At 40.9% G+C, this 7,430-nt stretch overlaps 1 long non-coding RNA gene across 1 annotated transcript; it reads left to right on the top strand.

Moving 5' to 3' along the window:
* The first annotated feature begins 5,432 nt into the window (after positions 1-5,432).
* LOC139344307 (uncharacterized) lies at positions 5,433-6,239 on the top strand. The gene is made up of 3 exons (XR_011603154.1): positions 5,433-5,538; positions 5,917-6,038; positions 6,150-6,239. It is a non-coding gene; the product is annotated as an uncharacterized lncRNA (long non-coding RNA).
* Positions 6,240-7,430: the final 1,191 nt, after the last annotated feature.

Raw genomic sequence — 7,430 nt, 5'->3', positions numbered from 1 at the left:
CACAGGTGATCCTCCATCATCCAGCTCCTCACAGGTGATCCTCCATCATCCAGCTCCTCACAGCTGATCCTCCATCATCCAGCTCCTCACAGCTGATCCTCCATCATCCAGCTCCTCACAGCTGATCCTCCATCATCCAGCTCCTCACAGGTGATTAGCCCATTTGCAGGTTTATTTCAGAGTTGGTTGAACAGACTGACCAGGTGTGATCCTTGTTGCCGTGGTGACGTGTGTCAGCTCATCATCACCATCCGTGTTGTCAGAGTCGACCATGTTGCTCTGTTGCATGATGGGTAACAACGGCAGCAGGACACTGTCCTGTGACAACCGTTATTTCTTCAGATTTGGTGTTTTTAGGATCTGATTTTTGAGACTTTGAGACTTGAAATAAACGAGTGGATCACAAAGCTGAAACAGATTTCTGTGTGAGCTCATGAAACTTTGATGTTTTGGAGATTTTTCACAGGACAATAAGGAGACTGTGTGTCCTCTCGCTCTTCCTGCTGCACTCGGAGTTTCTTTTGTTTGCAGGCCTCAAGTCAGAGACACAGTAAACAGTCAGCAGATGTAAACATGTATTTAAGTGTCTAATTATACAACTGAGATATTGTTTGGAGCTGCTGCAGAGCACTGTTGTGGTTCGTGTGCCTCAACTGTCACAAACATCTTTCAAAAACTTCACATTTTCTTTACTTGGACTTCAGTTCTAATGTCATTTTCCAGCTAGCATTAGCAGGACTCTGTTTGATCTTAATTACTTGTTAGAGTTTGACATTCACTGTAATTTTTTGATTGATTGAATCATCAGGTTACCACTATTTCTGCTCTCCAGGACCTGTAAAGGACCCATACCCCTCCAGGACCTATCCTCCAGGACCTGTACTCTTTAAGGACCTGTACCCCTCCAGGATTTCTACTCCAGGACCTGTACTCCTAAAGGTCCCGTATCCCGCCAGGACCTGTACACCAGGACTGTTGTTCTCATCGACGAGGTCTGGGACCTGGGCTGTCAAATTGTTGATATTGTTTTCACAGCCTTTTTCATGTTATTGTCCATTTTCTATTTAAGCTTCATGACTTGCAGTCCTTGCTTTCACCTTTATTTCTGTTTTTCTTGTTCTGTGTGTATTGTTGTACCCTGACATACCTAGACAAAGTCTTTTTATTTGAAAACCTACTCAGCAGCAAACTTGTTTCTATCAACCCAGCCTCTTTTTGTGCTCTATACAGCTGCACCACCTGCTGGACAAAACACTCATCTACAGACTGGGTGGATTAACAAAGAAATCACAGATGTTTCTTTCCAGAGAAGGTGGATCATGTCTGTGTCCAACAGCAGCTGGGTTCAGGTTACACGATGACATTTTCAAACTCCTCAAATTTTATTGATTTTGTGAAAGCATGAGACAAACTGAATATATATTTGTAGAAAATGTGATAATGAATGTACATGCTGTCTGTAAAATAAGACACGTTTCAATGTTTCCTCCCAAACATTTTTTAAAGAGAGAAACAGTTTCAGGTCTAGAAAACACAAACCTGTGAATGTTTTATATTTGGCAGCAGGGAGTCATTTTCATGTCATTTTATTAGACTTCATTTGGTTCAGCATGCATTTAAAAAACTTTTGTTTTTTGGTGGTGAGCCTGCACAGAGTTTATGACAGTCGAAAGAAAGGCTGAAATAAGTCCTGTGACTGGCAGTCATCAGTCGCTGATAGTTTTCATTTGGGTGGAACCACTGAAACTCTTCTGGTTTCCGGTTTAATAGAACTTGTCCGTGTGAAAGTGTCGAGAACCAAAGTGTGTCTGTACAAACTGAAACACAGTGTGGTATGAGGGCGAGTCACAAGTCTCATTTCCTGCTTCACTCTGTGCTGGAGACGCCATCATCACTCAGACAGGTAGGATCAAACTCTCTGAAGCTCTGCACGCCACAGATACATACATCGTTAATCAAACATTGTTTATCAAACATCGTTAATCAAACATCGTTTATCAAACATCGTTTATCAAACATTGTTAATCAAACATCGTTTATCAAACATCGTTAATCAAACATCGTTAATCAAACATTGTTAATCAAACATCGTTAATCAAACATCGTTTATCAAACATCGTTAATCAAACATCGTTAATCAAACATTGTTTATCAAACATCGTTAATCAAACATCGTTAATCAAACATTGTTTATCAAACATTGTTAATCAAACATCGTTTATCAAACATTGTTAATCAAACATCGTTTATCAAACATCGTTTATCAAACATTGTTAATCAAACATCGTTAATTAAACATCGTTAATCAAACATCGTTAATCAAACATCGTTTATCAAACATCGTTTATCAAACATTGTTAATCAGACATCGTTAATCAAACATCGTTTATCAAACATTGTTAATCAGACATCGTTAATCAAACATCATTAATCAAACATTATTTATTAAACATTATTTATCAAACATTGTTAATCAAACATCGTTAATCAAACATCATTTATTAAACATTATTTATCAAACATTGTTACTCAAACATCATTTATCAAACATTGTTTATCAATCATCGTTAATCACACATCGTTGATTAAGCATCGTTAATCCAACATCATTTATCAAACATCGTTTATCAAACATTGTTTATTAAAGATTATTTATCAAACATTGTTAATCAAACATCATTAATCAAACATCGTTAATCACACATTATTTATTAAACATTATTTATCAAACATTGTTAATCAAACATCGTTAATCAAACATCGTTAATCAAACATTATTTATTAAACATTATTTATCAAACATTGTTACTCAAACATCATTTATCAAACATCGTTTATCAAACATCGTTAATTAAACATTATTTATCAAACATTATTTATCAATCATCGTTAATCACACATCGTTGATTAAACATCGTTAATCCAACATCATTTATCAAACATCGTTTATCAAACATCGTTAATTAAACATCGTTGATTAATCATTGTTAATCAAACATCATTTGTCAAACATCATTAATCATACATCGTTTATCAAAGCTTTCAGATAAATGTAGGGAAGAAATTATAGTATAGTATAGTATAGTATAGTATAGTATAGTATAGTATAGTATAATACTTGAGCAAGTATAGTAGTTACTTTTCACCACTGGGAGTTAATTCACATTTTTATTTTAGTTTTATTTCATCAGAAAATCTGTGAGATCCAGATTTTTGAACACAACAGATGTGAGAACAAATGATATTAATGTCAGACGACGACGCTTTGCTTGAAAGCACCAAGGTCGTTTTTCAACCTGCAGACTGAGGGACAGTGTGTCCAATGATGAGGTCCAAAGAGACAGACCAGTCCACATCTAAAGGACGAAAGGCTGTTGGGATGGACACACAGACAGACAGACAGACAGACGCACACACACACACACACACACACACACACACACACACACACACACACACACACACACACTGAAAGTTTGGTTTTCCTTCTCACAGTGATTGACAGTTGATTGGGCGGAGCCAGCAGAGTCCTCTTCAGATGGCGGCCATGTTGTTTCTGGTGTCATTGTTGATCCTGATGATGATGACGATGGTGAAGAGTGATGGTCAGTTGGTTTGAGCTGAGTTGTTTTTTTTTAAACGTTTAGTTGTGTCTGTCAATCATTTCTCAGGGGGAAGCAACGCGAGACCAGACGGTGAAATCCAGTTTTGCTATTGGCTGGAAAAGAAGGTGAACTACAAAGGACGAGGGACAGCTCAAATCCTGCAGACAAACAAATACAACTAGAGGACAAACACAAACTGAAGCTAACCACAAGAAACAAAATGGAAATAAAACATCAACTGTCTGTTTGAAAACAAACAAACTTGCATTTTGTTTGATCAGGATTTAACAGTAAATTAAGATCAGAGCAGGTTTTAAAGCAGCTGAACAGCAGGCGGAGCTGTGAATGTGAATTAAATTCAATTCAATTTATTTGTATAGCACCAAATCTCAACAGAAGTTGTCTCAGGACACTTTCCATACAGAGCTGGTACAGACCGAGCTCTTTATCTACAGAGGACCAACAATTAAAGTGGTCCTACAATAGAACCCTGTTGCACTCTTTTCTCAACTTGTCAACTCATAATTTTAAAGTGAAGGAAACTTTCTGGCGGCCCCCACTGGACTGTCCCTCCACCCTGACCACTGCCCACATCCCCCTCACATTTAGACACGAGGACACAGTGAATCCTGAAATCACCACGAGGCAGCCGCCTGCTTTAAACTATCAGAGCACCAACAGACTGAGTGAACTGGTTCCTGTTCCTCAGAATCGGACACCTGGCTCAGGTGAAACGGTGTGATCCTCCTATACCAGATAAATTTATTGACTTGAAGGATGCGAACTCATCACTGACACATTATGCTTCAGCTGCGATGCGGAGAGGCTGCTGGCAGTGGTGGCTGATCGTTTCTGTGATTGTAGAGAAAATATAAATACTCACTGGTGGAGTGTGTTTCTGCTTAGATTTGGTAGATTTATCAGTTTTCACTAAAGTCTGTGTGATACATTTTACAAACAGCAGGAAATTGACCAACATTACTCTTCATTAAGGACGAGTCAGCCTGCTCTTCTTCTTCTTCTTCTTCTTCTTTAGCTCTGGCCTTTCACAAGCAGCTATCAATAGCCTGCAACACTGCTGCAAACATGTGAACCACAAACCAGAAACCAGATCACTCTGACCCTGGACCTAACATTGAGAACCACTAATCTATTTTTTCAGTGTTCACCTCAAATGTCCCAGAAATTGTGCATTTATGTGTGCAAAAACCAAATTTTTGCAGTGTGCATGGGTGGGGTGGGGGCCCACTAGAGCTGATGTTTACAGCTGGTTACAGCTGTCATGTCTACATGCAGAAAGATGCAAAGCTTTCCTCATTTTTAACTTCATCTTATTTCACTTGCAGTGGTTCTCATTCAGTTGATTAATCTGCTTATAATTTTAAATGCTTTATTCATTTCTAAGGGTTTTGTTATTTTACTGCTTGACGGTATTGTAAATTAATAAATTAAACTAAATGAGAGTTAAAAAAAAGTTGAATGAACTCCAGCATGCATCCTTCCTTCTTCTGCTTATCTGTCTTACTATTTATTCTCTTTGGAAAGTGTGATGAAACATTTGTGTGATCGTTCAGTCAAAGTACATTTTGACTTGTTCCAGTGCAGTCATGTGTTCAGTGAACCAATCTGTTGATGTCTGACCTTTGACCTCTGCAGAGACCATCATCGCACGCAGCGGTGAGGCCGTCCTGCTTCTCGCAGACCTTCAAGGGGGGTTGAAGCATGGACATGATGTCAGGTGGACTAACCACGGCCTGATGGTGTCACTGAAGAACACCCTGTGCAAACAAGGACGCTGCGAACTGCTGAAAAACGGTTCGCTGAGATTCAGCCGAGTGGAGACTGCAGACTCAGGAAACTACAGCATGGAGGAGTTTGATGAGGGAGGGAAACTACTGAAGAGGACAAACTTCCTGCTCAGAGTGGAAGGTGAGTCCAGGACCGCAGGGAGAGAAGCAGCATCAAGGAAATCAACATACCACCTCCCCTTCTCCTTTTCCCTTTCAGAGCATTTCCATTACATTCAGTCCTACTGGTGAACTGTGACCATCGGACTTTGCTGGGCTTCAGACAAACTGTGTTGAATTTCTATAAATGCACAACGAGACGGAATGTTTTTACAATGAGATTTGGTTTAATCTGAGTATCTTCTGTCCATCCGTCCGTCTGTCTGTCTGTCTGTCCGTCCGTCTGTCTGTCTGTCTGTCCGTCTGTCTGTCTGTCTGTCTGTCTGTCTGTCTGTCCGTCTGTCCGTCTGTCCGTCTGTCTGTCTGTCTGTCTCTGTCCGTCTGTCAGCAGACAGCAGCAGCAGCAGCAGCAGCAGCAGCACTGTGCTGGTGTCTGTGTTGATGTGCATCTTCCTCCTAATGCTCTTCTTCATCATCTTCTTCATCCTCATGGGGAGAAGGAACCAGAGGGCGAGGACAACCACAGGTAGGACAGCCAATCAGAGACAGCCTGGCCTCTGACATAAACACCTGCTTCCTCTAAAGTCTCAGCAGATGTTGAAGAAGCGAGACGATCATGATCCGCTCTCTCCTTCAGGTCCGCTGCAGGAAAATGTTTATGTTGTGATGCACAGTAACCATGGCAACAAGAGGAAAGACAAGGGGGAGGAGAAAGAGGAGAGAGAGGAGGAGTCTTCTTATGGTAACACACACACACACACACACACACACACACACACACACTAGCATAGGATAACATATACTAAGAGATGCTAATTTGTTCTCTATACAGTTGCCTGTAATCCTGGTGTTTCTGTGGAAGCACCAATCAGCCAGCAGACGTCTGTGGCAGTAGAAGACATCTACATGTGACAGCCTATCTGAGCTCACCTTGTTTTTGGCGTGCTGTGCCTCACCTGGACATCTCAACTCACCTTCATTTTGCCCTCTTCTTACCTGTTGTGCATTTGTCTGTAAATAAACTTGTATGTCAACTTTCAGGATATGGAATCAAAATGTCTGACAGTGGGTACCACGATCCCCTGATAGGTGGTAACAAGCACGGTTTAAACCGTTCTGGATGCTCATGGTGCCAAACATCTTGACAAGAATGAGGCAGCAGTGAGTGTTAGCGTGGTATCTCCAGGTGTCGCCTGGCCTGGTGCTTCTCAGCCTGTGGTGGCAGTGACTCTGCTGTCCTGACTTAGTAAAAGAGGTCTGGGGACTAGCTCTAGAGGTCTGGGGCCCTAAACTCAATTCCACAGTTCCCCACAAACCAGTTCATGTTTCTAACAGGTTCTCACACCTGCTGAGGAACCAGCTCTGACGGAGCTGCAGATTCACTGTGTATTGCACTCGACTCCAGTGCTCCTCTCAAAAAGAAGATCATAAAACAGGAGTTTTACCACCCAAACCCACAAATGAAAGCAAACATCTCAAAAACAACCTGCAATTTTCTCTTGCTAAACTCGTCTAAAACTGAAGTAATGGTGCTTGGGTGGCTTTGTGCCGGCCTCCAGCACCTGTAAGGACTCTGGGAGTGTTCTGTGATCAGGATGTGTCCCACAGCTTTGCGACAGTTTCTTTTGAGGTTGTCGATATTCAGTTTTCTCCACGGTACTTTTTGTTTTGAGGAATTGGAGGAAACGTTGACAGAAGGTCTTCGTTTGAAGACGATGTCTATGGTTTGACCACAGCTATGAGTTGGTTCATTAACATGTGAAGCTCAGATCTTCCAACAGGTGTAAAAAGTCAGGAGCCCTCTTGTCTGTGTTGTTGTCAGTGTGTAAATTCAAGTCACCAATAATAGCTGATAATAGATAACAGCTCAGAGAAATCAAATTTGGACTCATACTACACACCTGTACTCCTGAAACTC

This window comes from Chaetodon trifascialis, chromosome 16, assembly GCF_039877785.1.
Source record: "Chaetodon trifascialis isolate fChaTrf1 chromosome 16, fChaTrf1.hap1, whole genome shotgun sequence".
NCBI classification, from domain to species: Eukaryota; Metazoa; Chordata; class Actinopteri; order Chaetodontiformes; family Chaetodontidae; genus Chaetodon; species Chaetodon trifascialis.
Note: the sequence above shows the minus strand (reverse complement) of the source record. Positions and strands in the feature narration are given on the sequence as shown.